This window comes from Tiliqua scincoides, chromosome 6 (genome assembly GCF_035046505.1).
Source record: "Tiliqua scincoides isolate rTilSci1 chromosome 6, rTilSci1.hap2, whole genome shotgun sequence".
NCBI lineage: Eukaryota > Metazoa > Chordata > Lepidosauria > Squamata > Scincidae > Tiliqua > Tiliqua scincoides.
In genome coordinates this window covers 8,931,808-8,958,654 of record NC_089826.1, presented here as the reverse complement: position 1 = coordinate 8,958,654, position 26,847 = coordinate 8,931,808, and the positions used below count along the sequence as shown (strand labels likewise).

The following is a 26,847-nucleotide window of genomic DNA, read 5'->3' as shown; positions in this document are numbered from 1 at the left end:
GTACCGGACCAAGTCTGTATCTGAACCGTGGAAGCTTTCCAGAAATGGATATATAAATCAATGGCGTAAAGCAATATAGTGGGTACAGTACAGAAGTACATGGGTCCAGGACTCTTTTGAGGTCAGGTCGCAAGAACATGACTGGGGACTTTCCAATGGTCTATTAAATCTTGCTCTTAGTACAATTTGTAGGTAAGATATTAAACCCACCCAGTGTAAAGGCTCTACGAATCTGAGGTGAACACATGAACGATAGATAGCTTGAACCCAAATCAGAGGGCCATGAAAGACCAAAAGGCGAACAAGACTTATGGGCTGTAGCTTGCAGCTGTTATACTGGGTGGGTTGGAGAGGGTTGACTTTCCAGCCCATGATCTCCCCTTCTCTCTTTGAACAGGGGCTCATTTTCAATACCTGCCATGGGTAGCATTTTCCCTAGGTATGCCACTGGGGGCAGTTTGTCTGAACACAGGGTGACCAGATATCATAACCGCAAAAGAGGACAAGACACCCCAAAGTGTTGGTCATTCAAGAAAAACGTAGAACTTGACAAAATAAAAGTTAAAAACACTCATATATTGATTTCATGTGGTTAATTTAAATACTATATTACTTATTATTAAATTTAAAACTATATTGCGCATAATTTATTACATATAATTCATTAATTACAAGAAGGCTATATGCTGCCTTACAGGGTCCCACTCATAAGGAAAAGGAGGACATTTACTTTCTAGGACACAAGGTTAGAAAGAGGACATGTCCTGGATAAAGAGGACGTCTGATCACCCTGTCTGAACATCACCCCTGAACACACAGTGTAACCAGTTTTAAAAGTAGGTTTAGGAGTGGTTGTAGACAGGCAAACCATTCCCCATGCAGTTAAGAAAACTGGCCCAGAGTCACAGGGAAGTAAGTAGAGAAGCCCAGGTCATATGCATGCCATTAATGTGCACATCATTGAATGCGTGGAGTCGGTTGTACAATGCCATTTTTCGTGTGATGATGCATTATGATCATAGTGGGTGTTTAGCACATGATGTGCAAGGTTAGATGATGATCTTGATTGATTACAACTGGAGAAGGAAATTTCTGTGAGATGACAAGCTGTGCCTGCTGAAATCCCCTCTTCTACCCAATTGTTAAAGGTCCAGGAGCCCTAAATTTGAAAGGCTGGCCACTCCAGAATTACCATGCAATCTCATGTTTGCTGATAGTTCCAGAATTTTCTTCTTCTATACTCTGCTTTGAGACTGTGTTATTCCAAAATCCATACGTTTTGTAATTGTTGAGATGCTTTCTTTGTCTTCAAGTTCAACCTTCCTGATTTGTCTACATAAGAACATAAGCACAGCCCCACTGGATCAGGCCATAGGCCCATCTAGTCCAGCTTCCTGTATCTCACAGCGGCCCACCAAATGCCCCAGGGAGCACACCAGATAACAAGAGACCTCATCCTGGTGCCCAACCTTGCATCTGGCATTCTGACATCGCCCATTTCTAAAATCAGGAGGTTGCGCATACACATCATGGCTTGTACCCCATAATGGATTTTTCCTCCAGAAACTTGTCCAATCCCCTTTTAAAGGTGTCCAGGCCAGTCGCCTTCACCACATCCTGTGGCAAGGAGTTCCACAGACCAACCACACGCTGAGTAAAGAAATATTTTCTCTTGTCTGTTCTAACTCTTCCAACACTCAATTTTAGTGGATGTGCCCTGGTTCTGGTGTTATGTGAGAGTGTAAAGAGCATCTCTCTATCCACTCTGTCCATACCCTGCATAATTTTGTATTGTCTCAATCATGTCCCCCCCCAGGCATCTCTTTTCTAGGCTGAAGAGGCCCAAATGCTGTAGCCTTTCCTCGTAAGGAAGGTGCCCCAGCCCCGTAATCATCTTAGTCGCTCTCTTTTGCACCTTTTCCATTTCCACTATGTCTTTTTTGAGATGCAGTGACCAGAACTGGACACAATACTCCAGGTGTGGCCTTACCATAGATTTGTACAACGGCATTATAATATTAGCTGTTTTGTTCTCAATACCCTTCCTAATGATTCCAAGCATAGAATTGTCCTTCTTCACTGCCGCCACACATTGGGTCGACACTTTCATCGATCTGTCCACCACCACCCCAAGATCTCTCTCCTGATCTGTCACAGACAGCTCAGAACCCATCAGCCTATATCTAAAGTTTTGATTTTTTGCCCCAATGTGCATGACCTTACACTTACTGACATTGAAGCGCATCTGCCATTTTGTTGCCCATTCTGCCAGTCTGGAAAGATCCTTCTGGAGCTCCTCACAATCACTTCTGGTCTTCACCACTCGGAAAAGTTTGGTGTCGTCTGCAAACTTAGCCACCTCACTGCTCACCCCTGTCTCCAGGTCATTTATGAAGAAGTTGAAAAGCACCAGTCCCAGGACAGATCCTTGGGGCACACCGCTTTTCACCTCTCTCCATTGTGAAAATTGCCCATTGACACCCACTCTCTGCTTCCTGGCCTCCAACCAGTTCTCAATCCATGAGAGGACCTGTCCTCTAATTCCCTGACTGTGGAGTTTTTTCAGTAGCCTTTGGTGAGGGACCGTGTCAAACGCCTTCTGAAAGTCCAGATATATAATGTCCACAGGTTCTCTAGCATCCACATGCCTGTTGACCTTTTCAAAGAATTCTATAAGGTTCATGAGGCAAGACTTACCCTTACAGAAGCCATGCTGACTCTCCCTCAACAAGGCCTGTTCATCTATGTGTTTTGAGATTCTATCTTTGATGAGGCATTCCACCATCTTACCCGGTATGGATGTTAGGCTGACCGGCCTATAGTTTCCCGGGTCCACCCTCTTTCCCTTTTTAAAAATAGGCGTGACATTTGCTATCCTCCAATCTTCTGGCACCATGGCCGTTTTGAGGGACAAGTTGCATACCTTAGTCAAGAGATCAGCAACTTCATTCTTCAATTCCTTAATAACTCTTGGGTGGATGCCATCAGGGCCCGGTGACTTATTGATCTTTAATTTATCAATGAGGTCTGAAACATCTTCTCTTTTAACCTCTATCTGACTTAACTCCTCAGTCAGGAGGGGCCATTCGGGCAGCGGTATCTGCCCGAGGTCTTCTGCCATGAAGATGCAAAGAGCTCATTTAATTTCTCTGCCATCTCTTCCTTTTATCTTCCCTTACCCTCCCTTTCCCTTTTATCTCCCCTTTCCCTTTCCCCTTTCCCTCCCTCACCATCCAGAGGGCCAACTGCTTCTCTGGCAGGTTTCCTGCTTCTAACATATCTAATGATATGTCTCATGATATGTCTAATGATAAACTACCCCGCTAGCACATATCGTTAAAGAGGTGGGGAGGGGGTCACCTCACCTACTACCCCTTCTTATTTGTTCCTCATCAGTGCTCCCCAGAAGAGTGGTAGTTGAGCATGTATTCTGATGAAGCTTTCTTAGTATCCCATGTTTTGGCCCTTATATTGGCCCACTATTTCTGAGTAAATGGGGGTAAGCTGTCAAACTATTGCGCTTGTCCCAGTGGAGCCCATCACACATTCCTTGTCCATGGGAGAGGGAATATCCAAAGACGGCTTTAGAAATATTTTGATTATTGGATGATTTTTTAAATGGTCTCACTAGATTGATGGTGTTTGATGGTGATTGAAAGCCGATTCCTCCCTTGTCTGTTCCAAACCCCTATTTCGGAGAAGAGGTAGAAGATGCCAAATTCCAGGCCCCCCTCAAAAAAGCAATCTGCAGACTGAAAATGCTTCTATCGTTTGATGAAGCCATTGACAGCTCATCTATGTGTGGCAGCCAATGTTTAAACCCCAACATCTTGGCTATTTATTTTTTTAAATGCCACAAACCATAAATGAATGTTATAGACAAGCCAATTGTCAAAACTCACTTATTTGCCCTTTTTTTTTTATTTATTAGTGTTCCTCAAAAGTGCAAAGAGGCAAGTTAAACAGACAACATTCTTTTTTCACACTTGCATCAAAAGAATATAGCCAATCCCTTAAAATTGGCAAGGTTTCTTGCAACAACGGCAATGGCTCTGAGCAAAGATTTTGCTGCCTGCCAACTTTTGATGTCATTGGCGATGTGGATATTATGTATTATACATGTGAAACCTTCTAGTGGAGGAATATAAATGGACATTTTTTTCTTTCGGGCGGGGGGGGGGGGGTCTTTGTATAGTTTTACAATAAAGTCCTGGAAACTTTCAGGAAAAATTTAAAGTTTTCTCAGTGGAGTCAGAGAGAAAATTGGGGGAAGAGGAATCTGAACAGAAAGGTTCTGTAAAGACTGCTGGGGCTGTTATCTATCCATTCCCAACTGCATCTACGTCAATTTATTTTTCTATCTGTTTACTGTTACTTCCCTATAAACTGGGATGGTCTTCCTCTACGGTCTTCTCGATTGTTTTCACCTCTTGTGATGTCACTTCCAGCTTCCGGGAGATTCTTCTGGGTTTTGTGGCTGAGTTTCTAGGGCAAATGTCTAGGATGCTGGTCAGTGATGATCCTGGCCACTTTGCTGCCCAAGGCAAGCCTGGAAATGCTGCCCCCACCTTCTATGGTCTCTGGAGGGCCTTCAAACATCACTTCTGGTTTTCCTTCTGAGGGTCAGGGAGGCTGCGCTCGGCCTCTCCAGCCCTCAGAATGCCCCTGGACAGGGAGGCAGAAGGCATGGGTCACCCTCGGAGCAGCACTGCTGGCAGTGCTGCTGGCCCCGCAGCCATGCCACCCAGGAATACTTGCACCCATGGACCCCCCTAGATATGTCACTGGCACTGGTAGAGGAAGCGGAACAGATAGTGATTACAGACAGTTGCCCTTGAATCAGAACTACAGAACCAGGAAGAGTTTTTCAGTGAGTCCAAACAGCTGTGCTTCAAACTCCTATGGCACACCTGCAGACCTTCTGTGGCACACCAATGTGCCACAGCACATAGGTTGAAAATCGCTTTCCTGCGTGATAATAATTGGGATGAGTTTCAATCATATACTTGAGGGAAGGGAATGGGGGAGGGGGAGGAGGTTCTTCATTCAGCTATAGAACAATGTACTCACCTGGCTCAGGGCGATTGTCTCTGAGTCACAAAAATCTCCAATAAGTAAATATTGGTATTGGCGTATGCAGTGAATATTTTCCAAAAATTTACATTTTATTTTTTTTACAGAAAAAACAAAATTTAGCATTGTTCTATAAAGCAGCTGATTTTCAGAACCGACACTGGTGTCCAAATCCACAAGACATTTTATTCAGATTTTTATTTCAATGTTGCATTTCAGATCGGAACATTCTTTAGTTCGAATCGTCAGCCAAAACAGTGACTTGGATTTTGCAAACATTCCTCTTTTTTTTCAGTTTTGGGTCAGCACACTTGTTTCCTCTCCTTCAACATCATTGTGTCACAGGCTACAATCCTGTCCACACTTTCCTGGGAGTAAACCCCATTGACTAAAATGGGACTTAGTCCTGAGTAGGCATGCATAGGATTGAGCTCCCAGACTGCTATTTTTATTCGCCTTCCTTACACAGATGAACCACATCCTGAGTGGGAAAACATTACAAAGCTTCTTAGCCAACCTGATGTGACTGTGTGATGACATGACTGTGGGAAAATGAGGACAATTGAGGGCTACTTGGCAACTGGGTGATCCAATTTAATTAGGGGTCACCATACTATTGCTACAGAGCAATAGTACACGGGTGCAAATAGTACAATTTGAACACGGGTGACTGAGGGCAAGTGAAGGCAACTTAAATGAAGAAATGACTATTTTTGCGAAGGTGCTAAGGGATTCTTGAAAACGGGACTGTTTACTAAAATTTTTGGCAGTACTAAAAAAGTCAGTAGCTTCAATGAAGCCCCGTTTTGTTTATTCTATTTAGGTTCACTGGGGCACTCCAGGCTATTTGCCTTCATGGCATCTTTTCTAGTGAACGAATATCTTTGGACTCCATTGCATGCAAAGCTCTTCTTTAACACATGAAAACCAAAACAAGAGTTCCTTTTAAAGTGATCCAGGTTTTCCCATTGTAGATTCCCTTTCAGGCCTCTGAGATTCTAGGATTTAATCACATACATTAAGAACTCCAGCTGCTTGCATCTCGCTGGACAATATTACACAAAGAAGCCTTCACTAACTCATACTCTCTTGATGCTTCCGTACCAATGGAAGCATATACTTTCCTTTCTCCTTGGCTGTCCTCAGTGTTCATTCGTTCCCTTAAAGGCTGTTTTTAAAAATTCAATCCGAAAGAGCTCTTGGGCTTGTGCACGTCCCTTGCACCAGCTCAAGGATATCACAAAACTGCTGTTAGGTACTTTGGGGGCACTGCGGGAGTCAGGAGGTCGATACGCACACATGCATCGGTCTCCAGAGGCCAAATCTAGCCTCCGTTGTGCCGGCAGCAGGTAAATATGCGCCAGCCATGTCAAGCAAGTGTGGGGGTTTGGCAAGGCGGGGAGGGAGGAATGGGGATCTTCCCGGGCCAGGGGGAGGGCAGAGGGAGGGAAGGTGAGCTCCAGGGCAGGTTAGGATTGGACTGTTAATGTTCTAATTGATCTTCAGAGCCCCAGGATCCTGAAACCAGATTTTATTCAGGGTAGCTAGAGCCAATGGGAGGCCAGCCATCTCTGTTACTTCCTGGGTACTGCTAAAGGCCCTTTGATAATGTCGAAGGATTCCACAGATACTAGTGGGCCTCATTAAGCTTAGAGGGACACAAACCGACTTAGCCAGAACAGTTATTTGAAACTTCTATGTCCAAGTAGCTGCCCTGCTCATGACCTTCCTATACAGCTGGCCAATGTTGCACACAGGATATCCAGCTGAGGCCTGGTGTACACATGCAGGAGAATGAGGTGGCAAAGTTTAGAGGTGGTATAATGGACTGGACTGCTCCAGACTACAGGTGGAAAATACCAATTTTCTGCAGTGGACCCCTTCTTTTCTGGTAGGCCCTAGAAGGTGGTAGAAGATGCTCCTGCTCTTCGCCTTGACCTTTGGTCTATGGAGTCCTGAAGGGTTCCATTCCGTTCCTCATGTACAAAATGCAGCTGCTGCTCTATTTCCAGTTGCAATTCATGGTGCTAATGATGACCTTTAAACCCCTACAGGACCCAGGACTCAGGTATCCAAGAACCGCCTCTCCCCATATGAGGTTGCCCTTTTCCATAAGGTTAGCCAGAGAGGCCACCCTGATACTGCTGCTACCATGTGAAGTTTGATTGGCAGGGATGTGGGTGAAGACCTTCTCCACGGTGGCCCCACTGATGTAGAATCCCTTCCACCTAATTGAGGTTAGCCCCTTCTCTGCAAGTGTTCTGGTGATGCCTGAAGACCTCCTATTTCACCCTGCTTTCTTCAAACTTTTAAAAATTATCTTCGGTTGAATTTTGATTTGCTGCGGATTTTTCTGTGTTTGTTTTAATTTGATATTTATTCTGTATTTTATATTGTTTTGACATGCAGCAAGTGATAAGGAATTAATCAAGGAGAAATCAAATGATGCACATCCATGTGCGAAGCACTCATAAATTCCAGTGATTTCAAGAGGGCACACTTCCAAGTATCCTTGCAGCCCAATCCAGTGCGTGTGTACTCTGAAATAAATCTCACTCAGTTGGATGACCTCACTCCTGAGAAAGTGTGCTCGGGACCTTTGAACCATAGTCCCAGTTCATACATACTGGATGATGCAATCCACCAGCAGCAACTGTTACCCTGCACATGCCTGATCTCGTCTGATCTTGGAAGCTAAGCAGGGTCAGGCCTGGTTAGTACTTGGATGGGAGACCACCTGGGAATACCGGGTGCTGTAGGCTTATACCATGATCTCGGAAGCAAAGCAGGGTCAGGCCTGGTTAGTACTTGGATGGGAGACCACCTGGGAATACCGGGTGCTGTAGGCTTATACCATAGTCTTTCGAGACTGAAGGTTGCCAACCATACCAAATCCTCCACCATGTAAGTAATGTAGCATCTAATAAGTTCCTCCCCCATATGCATGCCACCTGTATCTGCATGGTTCTTATTCCTACTGTGCTAATTGCAAGACTGAAAGCCCGATCCAAGCCCCCCAACCCCCCAACCATTGGAGACAAAGGAGCAGTGCCAAGGAGGCTAGCACTGCATCCAATGGTGGAGGGGGGCGATCAGGAGGCCTGGGAGAGGCCTCCGGATGGCCCAAGGGTCTCCTTGGATCCACGCCAGCTGGTCTAAGTCCTAGGAGCAAAAAGAGAAGGGACCCAAAAAGAGGGGATGGGATCCTGGTGCATGCAGGTGCTGCTGGGATTCACCCCATCTCTCCCCCATCTGCTCCCTGCTTTACCATCTCTCTGCCCCCACACCCATCTTACTGCACTGGTGGAGCCTCCAGGAGCCATTGCTGACGGTACCTCACCCCAGCCTGCTTGCAGCAGCAGCTTAGCTTTTGCACTGCAAAACTGGGAGAATATTTGCGTGGCCTAATTTCGCACTGAGCCAGAAATCAACTTCATTTACTGTTCAGAGTAAACACTAAAATGACTGTTAATTTTCTTGGCTTGTTTGTTTAGTCAACTAAAATCAGCAAAAACAAACCAACAAAACCTTAAACATACAATAACACAATTGCACACTCTGGAACAGGGGTCTCCAAACCCCCGGCCTGGGGGCCAGATGTGGCCCACAGCAAGTCTCTTTCCAGCCCGCAGCCAACCTCTTGTCCCCTGAAAGCCTCTGGCCCACTCAACTGAACATGACCAGAACTGTGCTCTGATTGTGTCTGGAGGGTGTTCTGAGGGCCAGAGAGATTGAATGAATGAGCCCATTCATTCCAGGGCATGGAAGGGTGGGGGGGGGGTGTTCCTGGGGGCAGGTGGGGAGTGGGAGGCGGGACCAGGATCCAGCTCTTGTGCCAGATCCTAACCTGTTCCCTTGCAGCCTGGGGCAGTCCTGGGTTGCTTGGATTTGGGCCACCAATTTTGGTTGCGCAGATCTGAGTAGCCCCATTAGGGCTGCTGTAGCTTTCCCCAGGGTAAGGGGAAAAACTTCCCCTTGCCTTGGGCTGAGCCACAAGCAGCCCAAACCTTGCGCTGGATAAAGCGCAGGCCCAACAACCTGCCTGTTCCAGCGCAAGTTAGGATTGTGCTACCCACTACTTTCTTCTTCTGCAAAGTATTAATCAATCATCATTAAACACATTAAGTATCTTATAACTGAAACAGTCTCTTATTTCTAAAATTCTTTCTTAAATCGTTCAAATTTTATTACTCTCCTTATCGATTATATAAATATCAATTCTTGATCTTATTCTCAACAAGATTTTATCTCTATGCCAATTATCTAGTCATCGAACCCATAATTCATTAAACCAGTTTGCCCCCAAATGACTGTTATTTTATGGTTACGACCCCTTGCCATACAGAATGAAAAAGTTTAAAGGGCCAGCCTGGCCTCAATTGCCATGTAGGTCTCTCTCAGGCAGTAGCACAGGGGGAAAAGCCAACCAGGCCTAAGTAAGAGGAAGGGTTCTATAATTCACCCCCCAAATTTAGATTTGCCCCTTTAGGGGTTGGTTGGCAACTTTCAGTCTCGAAAGACTATGGTATAAGCCTACAGCACCCAGTATTCCCAGGCGGTCTCCCATCCAAGTACTAACCAGGCCTGACCCTGCTTAGTTTCCCAGATCAGACAAGATTGGGGATGTACAAGGTAACAGTTGCTTAGAGTGAAATCCTGAATTATGTTTTTAAGCATTTGTATGGGTAACAATTGTAAGCAAAAACCAAGACAATATTAAGACTAAAATATATCTGGATACTTGAGTGACTTCTAGTTCTCTGGCATGGAAGCTGATACAAGGGACAAGTTACATATTCTTGTCAGAATATCAACAATGTCACATATGAACTCCTTAAAAACACAGGTGGGTGCCATCTGGATCCCTTAATTTTAATTTTTGATTTGTCAATTAACACTAGAATCTCATTTTTGGTCTCTTCTGTTTGACTCAGTTCTTCCAAGGTCAGATCAAGCCCAGCAACCTCTGTAGTATATTCAGATACAAAAGATGCATTCAGTTTCTCTGCAAGCACCAGATCTTCTTGGTCCAAGTGCCTTCCCTGGCAGGTTTCCTGCTTTGAAGGTATTTAAAGAAATGTTTATTGTTTGCCTCGATGTTTTTAGCCATAAGCTCCACATATTGTTTTGTCACACCTCTTATTGTCAGCTTACATTTCCTCTGCCAGAGTTTGTGTTCGAAAGCAAAGGGGAAAAAAAGAGAGAAGTAGGTATGGGAGATAGTAAGCAACTGAGCCAAGTCCTCACCACCCCATGCCATTAAAGCAGGACCAGCACAGGCCACTCTACATCCTAGGGGGAAAGTTGGAATGCTTGCAGGCTCCTCAAAGTATAAGGGGACATTTGTCCCCTTACTTGGGGTAAATCCCAGCATCTGCAATGGGTCTACTTGGATCTGCACAAGCTGAATAGCTGGTGCAAGTTCAAGTGGATCGATGCTGGCTGATCAGGCCCAGGAAAGGGGATAGTGCATGGGTGTGTGCATGGGTGCCCGCCAATCCTGTCCCCTTCCAGTCCCAATATGCCCACTCCCTTCCCTGCCGCCATCCTCCCCATGTCCCATACAAAATTGGAACTTTGTCCTGCCAGGTGATGCCGAGCATGCATCGGAGGCAGCGCATGTGGAAAGCATTCAGTTTCCTCTCCTGTTGTGAGCGAAGAGTCCATGACTCGCTGCAGTACAGAAGTGTACTCAGGACGCAAGCTCTGTAGACCTGGATCTTGGTATGTTCCGTCAGGTATTGTAACTCATCTGATTATCCCCACAAGGCTGGAGCTACATTGAGAGCTACATGGAGAGCTACAAAGCCCCTTAGGACAACAGCTTGACTACCAAAAAACTGGGATGTGGCTATAATGATACAAATTACTAACTCAGTAAGAACCAGAGAAGGTAGACAGTGGACAACCATTTCATGCTTGGAGTTTAGAAATCAATGGACTTTTTGGACCACTAAAATGCAAGCCAATGCAAATCCCTTTGCTGTTTTGGGACCAAACCCTATTGAATTAAATAGGAGTCATGACTCGGATTCGAATCCTGCACCGTGCAAGCGGAAGACACTTCCACTCATCTAGGGGAATCACTGATTTCCCTCCATTTGCACCTTTTTCACACCCTTTCACAAGTAAGTCCAAGGTCCCTCTAGAGCAGCTATCAGGGGCTGTCTGAAAGGGATCCATGACTCCCCTGCACACATGGAAGCTCCTTCCTCTCAGGCAGCAGGGTTTTTGGATACAATCCAAAGCGTTTGAGATTGAGAGATCCCTTTGTAAAACAGTTGTGCTGTTCCTCTCTTCCTTCAGTCCCCTTTCATCTCTTCCCCAGCCTCCTTTTTTTTTTCCCTCCGAATCTTCCTTTCTTCCCAAGGTGACTTTTTGGTTGTTTATTCACTCCTCAGTAGTGTTTGTGATGTGTCAGTCCCTTAATCCCCCGGCTGCCTTCTTCAACTTGAAATGAATTTCCAGCAAAGAGATGCTTGTACCTCTCAGGGGTTAGAAAAAGAGGCATTGTTTTTAATACACTTGTACCTAATGCTGCCAGTCCTTGGGGAGGTTCAAAGGACCTCAAAGGCAATAGTTCTCTGCCCGGGAGCAAAGAAACCATTACAGCTTGTACTCGAAGATTTAATAGGTGTCATAATTTATCATGTAAACCGAAAAGTGTTTCTTAATTAAGTGCGTACGTTAATGAATTTTTTAATTTGATCCCTGTAAGTACCTTGCTATACTAATTGCAATATTCTACACATTAGTCATCCGCTGTTGCCCTTGGCTATTTTCTACCCGAAGAGGGAGAGGCAGAGCTTTTCAGTTAAAGTTCATTTAACTCTTTCCACCCAACAAATTAGGTCCTCCTTTTGACTCAGGCCGGTGAGTGACAGCTATATTTCACTCCCACCGCACATGAAAAGTGTTTCCTGTGTACACAGGCTGGAGTGGCTGAAGTTTGCCATCAAACAGAGACTTAACGCAGAAAGGCAACTTCATCATGACCAAGTAACAGAATCAGATCCGTAATTAGGACGGAGCCTCCGGGGCACCGCCAAGGACACTTCACCAAGAGGGGGTGCGTGACTGCCCCCCAGTTATGGAGGACTAGTTATGCCCCCTAGTTATGGAGGAGGTGCACACTGTGGCTGCTCTGTGTGCCTCATTCCTCAGAGGGAATGGAACGCACCCCCTCCTCCCGGGCTAAGCCAGAAGTGACGTCACAACATCATGTGACATAATGATGTCGAAGCCCCAGGTGCCGGGCAGTGATGTCAGTGACATCACTGTCCCGGGCACTGGGGCAGCCAGTTGCACCCATAATCAGAATGACTGGGGCCTCTCGGACTTGAGCCAGCAACCTCATTGCCTAGTCTAGTGAACTATCTGCAGTTGTGTGCTGAGACCCTGAAACCTTCCTGTGAGATACAGGAAACTGGACTAGATGGGCCCTGGGCCTCATCCAGTGGGGCTCTTCTTGCATTCTTATGAAGCCCTCTACAGGAGCAGAAGGGAACAAAATTGTAAAATATTGCCCCCTCCCCCCATGATGAGCAGGCAATGTCTGAATTGGCCATGCCTAGTATAGTATAAATACCAGGGACCACCAGGGCTTCCGTTCTTACAGCTGCTAACCTCATACTGCTCTCTCTCTCTCTCGCTCTCTCTCTCTCTCGCTCTCTCTCTCTCTCATAAAACCTGATTGAGGAATTGCAAGGGTTAGAGCCAAGTACATTCTAAAACAATCATATTTCATCCACTTATGAAATATTCACTTATGAAATATTCACATTCACAATAATGTGAAAATATTCACATTAACATCCTTAAACTTAGGCAGAGTTTTGAAAGGAAGACAGAGGCTGAATATCCGTCTGACATTCAGCCATTCAGACTTCCTTTCATACCTCTGCCTAAGTTTAAGGATGTTAAAGTGAGCAAGTCAGTTTCTGTGAGTGTCTTACACCACAGAAGAGAGACGGGACTGTTGCCGTGCTAGGGAGAGTGTATAAAACTTATACCAGAAATAAAATATCTTTTATGCAGGAAAAAATGTAGGAAATATTTTCTATACAGAACTCATCCAATGCAATTTCTTTCCCAGACTGGAACAATTAGGAGCGATGGCATAGGAATTGGGGGGTGGGTTGCTCCAGGTGCCAGGCTGGAAGGAGGTGCTGCGTAAGGCCCAGCCAAGATGGTGGTGTGGGAGAAGCAGCACCAATGTGGACGCAGGTATATGGAGGCTGCAGCCACCACCTCTTCGTGATTTGGTTGCTTTGCCATCTCACCGCCACCCCTTTCCTTCTCCTTTGGAGGCTCAACGAGAGAAGGAACGGGATGGCAGAGATTGCGAAGCCACCATTGCTGCCATCGCCTCTTCCTCCAGGAGAACCCGGAAGTGACATCACACCTTCCGTCACACCTGACGTTGCGATGTCACATCACCGCCACCCTGGGCACCACTGCTTCTAGCAACGCCTCTGATTAGGAGATTCATCTCCTTAGAGTTCCTGCTGTGAAGAGGCAATTTACTCTCAGCTATGTCCTGGTCAGCTGAACTCACAACTTATTTTAAACGCCAGTGTCATACCTGTTAGGAAGGTAGCTGTTGATTTGCTTACCTGGCCAAACAACAAAGCTATGCAACAGAATTTTAGGCATGTCTATTCAGAAGTCCCACCGAGTTCAATGGGAATTGCATCCAGGAAGATGTGTATTTGATCACAGTCAGGGGATCCTTCAAACAACTCCGGAAAATGTGTCGTAATTACTGCTAGCCCTACAAGTGTTTGCACTTGGGATCCCTTCAAGTTCAACGCCGACCACAGTGCTGTCAGCAGCCGTCGGACTTGGGAGCCCAGACTAACACCCTCTGCTTCGCTTGCTGTCAGCTCTATTCATTTGGAAGATCTGATTTCTTCGAGAGGAAAATCTGAGAGCCTGTGCCCCAGGACTGACCTAGTCGTTGACCCCGGAAGTCTAATTCACCCCTGGACTTATAGAAGCTGAACGTGACATGATCCAGAGTTCTTTTTTATTAATCCCTTTTTGTCACTTTTCTGAAACCCGTATTGATCTGCTGAAGCGGGAAGTCCTCCTGACAAGCTTCTCCGTACAATTAACTGGATTACAGGGAACATGTTTAAATAGCCTAAGAACTTCTGAAGTCAAAAAGGCCTAACTAGAGAAAGTCCTCCTGAATCATTCACTCATCAGCCCGCCCACCCACCCATTCACAGGGAGGCTTGTGAAATGAATAGCACTTTCCTTCTCCTTGGGTGCCTGTCACCTGCTTTTCAGTGCATTTCAAACAGTTTTGCCTCCAGCAGCCCGCTGCATGAGATCAAATGAGTCTTGACACCTTTCTTTCTCTATTATGCTTGGCTGCGAAAATCTTGAGACGCAATCCTACTACAAGATTCTTCTCTCCCCCCCCCCTTTCTTTAATGGAGAAAACACTGTCCAGCAATTGCCTTTGGCTAGTTATGGTGAGCTTGGAGGTTAACAGACGGCTTCCTATGTGTGAAATTCCATCATACGCATGGACTTTGGGGATTTTGGGTGTGTGTGTGTGCAAAAACCCTCAGAACACACTACGAAGTGAGGATGCCCTTATTGTCATAAATATTCGGGAAGAAAAGGATGCTTTTCTTTGGGAGAGAAGCACGACTTTCTGTCTCGCTTGTGGCCTTCCCAGAGCTAGCTGGTGGAAAAGCAATGCTAGATGAACCCCCCAGCCTGATCCAGCAGGGCTTTTCTCATCATCATCATCATCATCATCATCATCATCATCATCATCATTCACCTTTATTGGCATATGGGCTTTTCTTATGTTCTTCTCATGAATAAGAAATCTCCGTTTTGCAATCAGGTGATCACATGTTGCAAACGAGTGCCTCTTGTACACTTCATTTTATATCCAGCAGTGGTGTCAATAGGGTTTGCTTCACCTGGTGCGGGAGGCCATGTGCCACCCCCGTGATGGACTTCCTCCCGTGCAGTAGGCAGGGACCCCAGGCAATAGGTGTGGTGATGCACCATTGCCCCGCCCCGGCTGGATTTTGGCTATAACTTTTGATAGGATGGAGATATTTCAACGTGGTTTGTTTCATTGCCTTCTGCATGAAATTGCACACTGAATGATATATCATGATGGCCTTATTCAAAAATACCAAGATTTTTAAAATTTTGGTCAGTAGCGGTGTCACTACCATCACCCCAATTAGCGTCACTCATTACAGACCATACCCCACTAGTGACACCACTGATATCCAGATCAACTTGACATTGATGGGCAGCCCAATCCTGCACTGGGATTTCCTTGTGCTGATGATCTGAAGTTCCCCTATGCTGATACATCAATGCCAGCGTGGCTTCTGCTGCATCCCACTGGGGAATTTGGGCTGTTGGGGGTCTCCTTAACATAAGGGACATTTGACCCCTTGCTCAGGCATAAGCCCCAGCAGTTTGAGCAGGTCAACTCTATAGGTGACAAGTGTCTGCTTTGATCCATGTTGACGGATCAGGCCTGGGAAGGGATAGGATATGGCAGACACTGGCACCACCAGTCCTATCCCCCTCCGAGGCCCAATCCACTCTTCCCACCCTCATCGCTCCTTTTCCCCTACCCCTGCACTGGACCTACCTGCTCCGGCAGATGTTGTTCTGTTGGCCTTCTCCCCAACACTGCTTGAAGGCACACCATTGCAAAGTTCTTTACAACACTTTTGCAAAGTCTTTCTGTCTGCCCATTAATGTTGTTTTTAATTGTTTTGGTATACTTCAGGAATGGGTGAGAGCAACGGGCAAAGATTAGGATCCTTTTTTCATCATATGAGCTGTTCTTTTGAAATTGGGAAAGACTATGCAGGAGAAACGTTTTTAAAACTGGTTCAGAGCACAATCCTGTGCATGCCTCCTCAGAAATACGTCCCACTATGCTCAATGGGGATTACTCCCAGGAACTGCATAGGATTGCAACCTCAGAAATCATTTCATATTTCAGCTTGGCTTTTCCAACATCTTAAAGCTTACTGCAAGCCGGCTTCTCAAAGGTGAATAAGCTATAAATGATTACCTTCTGATTAAATACTTCAGGTAAGACATTTATTTCTAGTGGGTAGTGAACTAGTGAACTGAGCAAATAAAAGTTGAATAACATTCCATAACTTTTATTGGATTAACAGACCAATCCTATGGTGCTGCAACCCCAATGGGTCTCCTTGGAGCTGTGCCCATGTAGGCTTCCTGACCAAGGAGGAAGCGCAGGATAAGGTGGCAGACTCTGTCGCCATTTTCACTCCCCTCCTGGTCCTAGTCCTCCCCTTCCTCTGCCCTCCCTCCATCCAGTTCCACCCCTCCCCACTTCCCCCTCCCACCCTGGAAAGTCTTGCCATTGACAGGCAGCGATATTTACGCCCCGGTCGCTCCAGCCCTCAATTCTCCTGGTGTTGAGACCCAGCACCGACTGGCACTACCTCAGCACCAGCGGTACATATGTATCACCAGCGGAAAAGTGGTTTATGGTTCTTTCACAATACCCAGCGCCAGTAGTATGAGCATAAGGTTGGTCCCTAAGTCAATCTGTAGTCAAACATGTACGTATGTAGGTATTTCAACAGTTTCCATTTGATCAAGCTAATTTTTGCAAACTAGATTGGCTATGTTTCAGTCTACAAATATTATTCTGTTTTATTATGCTGTTATTTACAGGTGGGGTCTCTCTATCCACAGATTGTGTATCCACAAACCTGGCTCAATGCGGGTCCCCTGAACCCCCACTGAATCAGACTGGGCCCAACCCAAGCCCTCTAGAGGTGACTGAAGCTCTGCTCCAACTTCTCTGGTCCTCAGAATGCTTCATAAGGTTTAAAAAAAGTCACTTCTGGTTTCCCTCCAGAAACTGGGTATGGTGTTTTGTTTTTTGGCTGAAAGAGCCATTCTAAAGTAGCAGAGGCCACGGGTGGACAAGCAGGGCCTCTGTGTGCTTTAGAAAACCCTCCATAGGTGACTGAAGCATAGCTCCAGTCTCCTTTGGAGGGTTTAAAGGTGCCAAAACCACAGATTTCATTATCCACAGTTTTCAGTATCTGCAGGGGAGGGGTGTTGTCCAAGAATGAATCTCTCACAAATACCAAGGCACCATCTGTACACTTTTTTGATTTAAACATCACTCAGGGACCAATCCTATGGGCCTGTTGCACCACTGGAACTCACATTCTGGCAGCTCAGGGTGCTTTATGGCTGTCACAGAAGGCAACCTGCCATTCTGCACAGCTGGGCCACAGTGGTGAGTGATGTCAGCCACATGACAGCAGTCTGCAAAGAAGCCCCAATGTTCATAAGATAGCATGGGAAGAGCTGTGGGCAAGGAGTAGGCAGAATGGGGCAGGGAGGGTGAGGAATGGGGCAGAGATGGGGCAAAGAAGGAGGTTTGTCAAGGCCAGGAAGAGGGTGCCGCCGTTATCCTATCCCCCTTTCCAGCCTCGATCTGCCTTCTCGGGTCCACTTGGACTTGCGCCAGCCAAATCACTGGTTCAGGTCTGAGTAGGCCTATTGCACCATCAGACGCTGTGGCTGCATCAGTGAAGGCAGGGCGAGTTAGAGAGGATTGAGTTGTCACTTTGAAGGAAATAATCAGGGGAATGCCAGACCTTACCCTTTTTCTTACGTGACAGATCTAGTGAGCACACTCACCCCCACTCTTGGAGCACACTCTGAGGTGATGCCTGAGTCACGGAGCAGACTGGGTGATGCCCGAGTCACAGAGCAGACTGAGTGATGCCCGAGTCACGGAACAGGCTGGGTAAACAAGCTGAATCGACAAAATGAAAAATCCCCCGAAGAACTTGCATTGTTCACCTACTGACCTTTGTACTGGGCTGAAATAGAGGTTAATAAAAGAGAAGGCAAGGAGGCTGGCTTGTGCGGGCTCCCTCCCTGAAGCAAGCTGGCCTGGCTTGCTCCCTTCCTGAACCCTGGACAATGTGACTGTGTCTTCATTGCTTCACACTTGATAGCCATTTTAAAAAATTGAATGTTTGTTTACGTACATTGGGTTGCATCCTTTCTTTTGCCCAAGAAGTGTCCACCTGTGCAAAGAATACTTCTGCAGGATAAAGACCCTTTGGCAGGAGGAAGGAAACCTTCAGATACAACCTGCTGTGTTTCCAGTGAAAATATATCCAGGCATGTCAACAGATAATCTCTTTGCAAGCACAATACTGCTAGCTTGGATTAGATTTCTATTCTGCAGAGAGTTTGGCAGGTTTTTCCTTTCTACTGTACATTTTGTTTTTTACTTCTCTGCTGGTGTTACGATTCGTGTTATCATGTCCCCCAAGCCATACATAACCGGGGGGGGGGGGAGAGAAAAGAATCAAATAAAATCACAGGGATCTGGCAGTTTCTTTATAACTGGCATGTTTCTTTACAAACGGCATGTTTTCATGTCGTGTAGGTGGTCTGTCTTGTCTGGGAAAGGAACTCACAGAACAGCTGAGCAACACCTTCTTTCTTTCCTCCTCGGTGGTTTCTTGATGCTTGTTTTCTGCAACATTTATGTCAGGCAGTGGTGTAACTAGGGTTTGCGACGCTGGTGCAAAAGGCCAGCATGTCACCCCCACGATGGACCTCCTCTGGTGGGGCAATGCCCCAAGGCAGCCATTTTCAACCACTGTGCTGTGGCACACTGGTGTGCTGCCAATGGTGCCCAGGTAAGCTGCGGGAGTTTGGTGGAGGGTCATTTATTAATAGGACCATTTGGGATATGAGCCCCCCCACCAACAGCAAGGTGTGCCTTGTCAATTGTCCGAAAACTAATGGTGTGCCTTGACAATTTTAGTACCTTGTCAGTGTGCCATGAGACGAAAAAGGTTTGAAATCACTGCCCCAGGTGGTGGGTGCGGTGATACACCAATGCCCCACCTCCACTGCTTTTTTTGGCTGTGACTTTTGATAGAATAAAGATATTTTGGTGCAATTTGTTTCTTTGTATGTTGCATGAAATTGCACATTGAATAATGGTACTATTCCAAAATACCAAGATTTCTTAAATTTTTTTGAGGCACCCCCCTGTGCTCATCACCCAGTGTGGCCTGCAGCCCTAGAGATGCCACTGATGTTAAGTGTTTCCCTTCCGCTGCTTCAGCTTTAAATCTTTAATAACTGATAAGCTAACATTGGTCAGAGAGGCAAACAGAGATGAGTTAAGAGAAACGGAGGGAGGAATTCTACACTTTATTTCAGCAAACTCCCTTGGAAATGAATTGGTTGGCGATTCTATGACGCTGCGTGTGCAAGAGGAATTTGTGGAATTTTTTAAACTTATTGTAGCCACTTGGCCACCTGGACAAGCAATCTGTTTTTCAGTGGAAAATGACTTGTCTGTTCAGCTGTGTGTTAGCATTTCAGCATGATGTCAAACGAATAGCCTGGGAATGGACAGAGAAGGTGGATCAGGTAGATGAATGATAAATAGCACAGCTTGTCCATACTGAAGGAACTCTTTATAACAGCCAATGGCACCCAATTGCCCTCCATGTTTAAGAACATAAGCCCTGCTGGATCAGGTCAAGGACTCATCTAGTCCAGCTTCCTGTATCTCACAGTGGCCCACCAGATGCCTCAGGGAGCTTTCAAGACAACAAGACACCTGGATCCTGGTGCCACTCCCTTGCATCTGGCATTTAGAGGTCACCTGCTTCTAAAACCCAGAGGTTGTCTATAGTCATCAGGGCTTGTAACCTGTGATGGACTTTTCCTCCATAAACCTTCCCAATTCCTTTTCAAAGGCATCTTAGCCTAGTGTCATCATCACCTGATGGTAGTATAGGAAAGGCTTCAGCATTTGTACAATTCAGACTAGAAAAGTGACATGGGGGGGACGACGACAAATGATTGAGACATACTGTACAAAGTTATGCATGGGATGAATAGAGTGGATAGAGGGAAGCTCTTTTCCCTCTTGCACACCATCAGAACCAGGGGACATCCACTAAAATTGAATGGTGGTATAGTTAGAACAGACAAGTAACAGAACAGTGAGTAATTAATTCATGGAACTCCTTGCCACATCACATTCTACATACAGTTGCTTCCAGGGCTTCCAACTTGTTTCTGGCGGGGGTCCTGTACCTTAGACATCTGCCATACAAGCAGAAACCAGATACGGTGAGACTTTTCTTGGCAGGGAAACCATTAGGGGGAGCCTTACCTGCTTGGTTTCAGTGTTTCAGGCCCCTCCTCAAGCCAGATGTAGAAAAGGAAATTGGTTATCCTGGTTCCTTTGATGAGAAGATTCTACTCATGCAGAAATTGGTCTTTTGCAATCCATCCAGGACATGTGTGACAGTAGACAGATTCTTTTTTTCACCAGGGGAGGATGTAGCCATAAACTCAGTAGCAACTGAGAGGCTAGCTACTGCGGAAAAAGTGCATGCATTGCTTGTGAAATTCAGTCCCTGGCAACTTGCCCAAGTAGGGGGTGGGAAAAACCTCTTCTGGAATCCTGGAGAGTTCAGAAATCCTGGAGATTTAAGAGTTGACAGTCACACTGATGTGAGAGTAATTAGATAATATTTTTATTTTTACAGACCGCTGTTTCCTTGGAGGGAAGATTACACTGCGCAACACAAAAATGGTTTCTGTTGAATTTTTAAATATACAATTCAGAGGTGCTGATTCCAATGGTAATCTTAGTTTTTTTGTATCATCAAAACTCTTCCAGTTCTCTCAAATTTTGTGATTGTACTGATCCTATTGTCTAAGCACAACCAGGAGCCCAGGTCTACCCAGCAGATAGATCTGGGCTTCATCTCCAGGCAGGAGCCCCGGTCTACCTGCACAGCAAAGCTTGGCCTCGGAGGCTGGTAGATCTGGGCTCCAAGTCCAGGCGGGAATCCAGGTCTACCTGCCCACCAAACCTTGGCCATGGAGGCCAAGGTTCAACCGGGAGCCCAGGTCTACCCACTTGTTTGATCTGGGCCCTAGAGTGGTGCTCATGGCCCTCCCTCCCAAACACAAATACTGGATCTGTCCCCGGTGCAAACACATTCTAGAAAACACCAAGCCCACATTTCAGAATATATGTTCAAACTACTTCCATAATTCCCAAGATGTTGTTTCTAGTTTACCCAACATCATCATCATCATCATCATCTCTCTCTCCCTCTGTGTGTGTGTCTTGTGTTTGCCTACATTATTTAATATAATCTACCCATCTTTTCAAAACAAGAGTTTTATAGCTTTCTCTGTCTATCAACAAGAAAACAAAATCTGGTGGTACAGCAGTGACACCCATGGCAATATCAAAGAAATGCATGGCTGTTAATATCCTAATAGTTAGGATGCTGTGATGCTAGGCTGAGCCTAGACGTGGCCAGTTTTAATTGCTCTATGTTCAGTCTGGGATTCCAGAAAAAAAAAGGAAGCCATGTAATTTCTAGCATCCCAATACACTCCTTGAAGAAAAATGGATCTGTGCTATCTTCAAAGTGAGCTGAAGGTGACCCTGTGTGCTGACAACAGAGTGCAACTCCTTGTCTTGTGGACTTTTTCTTATCTCTGTCCAGGGAAAAGAAATTCAGCAAAGTGAACCTCTATATTTCAAAATAGAGGTGGAATCACTAGTGGCATAGCTAGAAGGGGTGCAAAGCACTAATTTTTGCAGGCACTTGAAGCCAGAGCCAGGCATTCAGAGCTAGACATTCACCTCCATTTTGCTTCCACTGCCCAGAATGGCTCTGAAGGGTAGGGAGAACCACAATGCAGCCCCAAGATAAGGGAATAAATGTTCCCCTACCTTGAGGAGGCCTCTGCGATTGCCCCCTCCCATCACAGGATTCAGCACATGCCCTATTGGCACAGTTGCATCAGTGCTGGAAAGTTGGATAGGATTGGTCCCACATACATATACGTATTTACATGTGCCATTTTTTCTCTTTAATCTTATAAAAGTGTATTAATTTTAAGGATAACGGAAATGCCCAGCAGCCCCTAAGCCTGGCCTCCCAGCAGTTACCTGAGATGCCTGCCCCTAAATCCAGTCCAGACCACCTTTTCCTTAGAAGTTTAACCCAACAGGTCACCCACTCACTGCCCAATCTTTTTGATTTTCAGCATTTGTAAAAGTAAATGCGAAGCTATCAGCTCAGCTCTCAGAAACTGACGTCTGTGTGCACTTGACCTTTCCCAATTCTGTAGTGATACATCCTTGTAAAACATGCAAGGGCATAAATGCATGCAAAATGTAAAGGACTGTACAGTCTAATGAGTGCATCCTTCCAAAAGGAAAGAATCACTGTACAACTCTCCCCAAAAAGATGGACCAATCCTAAGCCCTGTGATTACAATGCTAGCACTCTATGGCATAACTAGAGGGGGTGCAAAACCCTATGTTTTGCAGGGAGTCTCACCAAGGCGTGCAAATGGCCCCTCCCCTTCGGAATCAGGCATACACCCCCATTTTGCTCCCACCGCCTGGAATGGCTACGGAAGGGAGGGGGAAAGGCAGTTTGCATGCCATAGAGAGGTTTCCTGCCAAACTTAGGGCTTTGCACCCCCCTCTAGCTACACCACTACCCGCACTTATCACCTGCGGAACACAAACAAAAACAAAAGGCATCTTTGGACTTCTAGGGAAACTGAGTCATCAGTTTTCCACAAGTCCCACCCAGAGTCTTGGCTACAATCCTATGCACACTTACCTGGGAGTAAGTCTCATTAAATTCAAGGACACAAACATTTGAGTAGGCCCATCTCGGATTGCTCTATCAGGCATGAGAAAGACCGAAAGGAGGACCCCAGCATATCCCTAAACAATAAATATTTAAGTAGGCCCTCTTTGCCTGCAACCAGCCCCCTCCCCTATTCCAGCAGTATATGCCGATATCTCCTTCAGTGCATAAAACCCAATTCCCCCCTGCTGCTCTTGAGCACCAGAAGTCTCTGAGTGGTGATTAGTAGATTACGTGCATCCAAAGGGCTGACTCCAATCACTTTCTCCTTGAAAATTGCCGGAGCTTGATGCAAGAGCACAGCACCGAATGGGATCTCTCGCTGGGGCCTAGTCCTCATTAGGGCCTGAAGGACTTCAGGAGTTTGTTTACACGCTGGAGCATCAGCCTCCCTGGACAACTAATCAGCTTTCCCCAGGGTTTCTGCTCCATGAATACTTAAAGGTAATCAGCACTAGCCGACTACATCAGGAGTGCATCTAAGCAATTTCACCATGTCAACTGACAACAGCTTGAAGTAATATTAGCCCCTGTTAAAGGAAGACAAGTGCTCTTTCCATGCAATGATGCTGGAGCCCAGCACCACTCAGTGAATCAGAGTATTCGTCTCCAAAGCTTGCTGTTGGTTCTGAATCATCATCATCATCATCAGTAGTAGTAGTAATATTTTGGCTAAGCCTCTAGCACCATTGTATTCAGATAGGTCGGATAATCCACTCTTTCTCAAGTTGAGCTAGAAAGTCCAGGTACCTAGAAATACTGTATACCTACCAGCAATTTTCAACCTTTTTTCATCTCCCAGCACACTGACAAGGCACTAAAATTGTCAAGGCACACCGTCAGATTTTGACAATTGACAAGGCACACCGTGGTGCTGGTTGGAGCTCACATCCCCCATTGGCCCTACTAATAAATGACCTTCCCCCAAATTCCCGTGGCACACCTGTGGAGCACTTGTAGCACACCAATGTGCCATAGCACATTGGTTGAAAATGGCTGCCTTAGAAGGCCTGGTTTTTTTTGGAAAAACTGGAAGTAATGTTTTAAGGCCTTAAAAGTCCTTCAGAGGTCCAGGGAGGGCTTCTGTCACCCTTGGAGGATTACAGGCCCCCCCCCCCCCCAAAAAAAAACCCCATGGATTTCATTATCTGTACAGGATGCCATGCACTTACTTTTGTCTGCCCAGAGTCTATTGCCAATCAATATTGTGGGAGAATGTGAAAGAATATAATAAAACTAATAGCTGCTAGTTACATGGGTGATCCCAAGTACCCAATCAAGGATCATGGCTTGATGACAGTACAATGCTACATACATAGCCAATCAGATTTGGCTACATGACATTGCCCTGGGTGCAAGAGGCCAACTGAATGGTTAAGCCAGTGGTTCTCATACACTTAGCACCAGGACCCACTTTTTAGCCTGCAAATCTGTCAGGACCCACAGGAAGTGATGTCATGACCAGAAGTGACATCATCGAGCAAGAACATTTTTAACCATCCTAGGCGGCAATCCTACCCATACTTACCCAGGAGTAAGTCCCATTGACTATCGGTGTTAAACAAATATGTATAGCAGCTTGTTCAAAGTACAGATCTGTAATATTTCCCCAAATGCAGTCATATACCAAGGCAGCATCAAGTCTAATAGATTAAAAATAAAATATTGAAATGAATGGGACCCACCTGAAATTGGCCCGCGACCCACCTAGTGGGTTTGAGAAACACTGGGTTAAGCAAAGGACAAAGTCAATGGTGAAGTGAACATTTTCCGCAGAAAGTGCCAAAAAGAGGAGGTTTCAGTCACCGAAAACAGAGTCGCTTTGGCTTCGCTCTAGTCAGATTGTTTAATTACAGAGAGTCAACTTTACAGAAGGTTTGACCTGTGAGATTTCCCCGCATTTCATAAACAAAACGGCACTTGCAGAGAAGTTGAGGTATACAAAGTCACAACTGCTTGTTTTGCTCTGACAGCCTCTCTCTCTCTTTTTTTTTTTTTTTGGTTGTTTATTAGCTATTTCATGATGTGCCATACAGGACCTCTTTGCTTTTGGGGAAATCGATGGCAGATGGGCTCTGCAATCAGCCTGAGGGGACAGCAGAGACAAAACTTCACAGCTCTGAAGTACACTGAGTTTCTTCCCTTTCATCACACCAGCTAATGGACCCACAGAGACAGAGGAAGCCCAGCGATCCCCCTGCAAGATCATACGGGTGGCTGACACTGAAGAGAAGACCTGCTGGTTCCACGGAAGAAGAGGAAGATCCTCTCCTGCAGCTTGGTGGCAGGAGTCTGGCAGAAGCAAAGAGAGAGGGATTTGAATGCTTACCGCATAACCTTGTCTGAGTGAGATCCTGAATAATAACAATAACAATATGGACTCCCAAATTGCTCATTTTCTTAACTCCCCTATTTTTAACTTTTCGGGTAGTGACACCAATCTTTGCCGTCCCTCGGAGTGAGCGTAGTCAGGCCCGGTTCCAACACAGTGAACCAAGTCAGCAGCAGGACCCCTCAAGGATATGTGCTGGTACAGATGCTCTTTAATTTGTTCACAAATGAGGAGGCTTATGGGGACTGGCACTATTTAATTTGTGCCTAAGTGATCCGGGGTCAGAGGTAGCCGAGTTTGCAAATGACACCACATTCTCAGGACGGTGACCACACAAGCAGACCCTGAAGAAATCTGAAGATCATAAGATGCTCTGGAGAGTCCAGTAAATACACTGTCTGTGAAGGCATGTTGGTTGTTGGATGCCAAAGAAGTGGGGGATTTGAAGCGACATTCCCTCTAGCCACAGTTCCATCCGAGGCAGCGGCTTTATGGCAAAATCCTCTTTTCGTTTATGGTGACGCGGCGACTGCATAGGGTGTCATAAACGTAAAGCACATTGCGACACCGGAGAGTAAGCGACACTGGTGGAAAGGTTTGTGTCATCCCGCTGGCACTGGATCCAGAAGGATGGCCCACTGGTTCAGGTAAGCTCCTGCCTAGCGGCACATTGGCAAAAAGAGGGCGGGAACAGTAGTGTAACTAGAGGGGGGCAAAATCATAAGTAAGCGCAAGCTCTCTCCCACTCACCCTCACAGCCATTCAGGCAGCAACAGCTGCACAGTGGAGGGGCTGTTTACATTTGCGGTCAGGAGCCTGCACTTACTTATGATTTTGCCCTCTCTAGTTACACTACTGGGAGGGAGAGGAAGGGTAGGAGGTGTAATGGGGGTAGGTGGAGGGCAAAGACAGGACGGATTGGGCCTGGCAGGGGGTGGGACCAGTGGCGCTGGCGCACACCAAATCCTACTCCCCCTCCTGATCTTGGAAGCCTGACACAAGGCTGTCCAGACTTGCACCAGCACTTTTAGTGGTGCAGAACCAAGGAGCTCCACTATGCAGGTTGAGTCTGAGTTAAGGGAACAAATGTCTCTTTACCTAGAGGAGGCCTTCAGCCTGCTCCTTCCCAGTGATGGTTACAACATGGGCCAAGTGGCGCTGGTGTGCCAGCACTGGTTATGATTGGGCTGTTCAACATATTCCATTGGTCTGTTACCCTGCACATGCCCGATCTTGTCTGATCTCGGAAGCTAAGCAGAGTCAGGCCTGGTTAGTACTTGGATGGGAGACCGCCTGGGAATACCGGGCGCTGTAGGCTTATACCATGATCTCGGAAGCTAAGCAGGGTCAGGCCTGGTTAGTACTTGGATGGGAGACCGCCTGGGAATAGCAGGTGCTGTAGGCTTATACCATGATCTCGGAAGCTAAGCAGGGTCAGGCCTGGTTAGTACTTGGATGGGACACCGCCTGGGAATACCGGGTGCTGTAGGCTTATACCATGATCTCGGAAGCTAAGCAGAGTCAGGCCTGGTTAGTACTTGGATGGGAGATCGCTTGGGAATACCGGGTGCCGTAGGCTTATACCATAGTCTTTCGAGACTGAAGGTTGCCAACCATTGGTCTGTCTAGCTTGCTATAGTCAACACCAACCAAGCTCTCTGGTGTTTTGGGCAATGGGGACTTTCCCAGCCCTACTTGGATGTGCCAGGGTTT

The 26,847-nt window shown here is 46.2% G+C and overlaps 2 pseudogenes; both read left to right on the top strand.

Annotated features, from left to right (window-relative positions):
- The first annotated feature begins 7,715 nt into the window (after positions 1 to 7,715).
- On the top strand, positions 7,716 to 7,835 carry LOC136656303 (5S ribosomal RNA; annotated as a pseudogene).
- An 18,499-nt stretch (positions 7,836 to 26,334) lies between these two features.
- LOC136656726 (5S ribosomal RNA) lies at positions 26,335 to 26,452 on the top strand (annotated as a pseudogene).
- Positions 26,453 to 26,847: the final 395 nt, after the last annotated feature.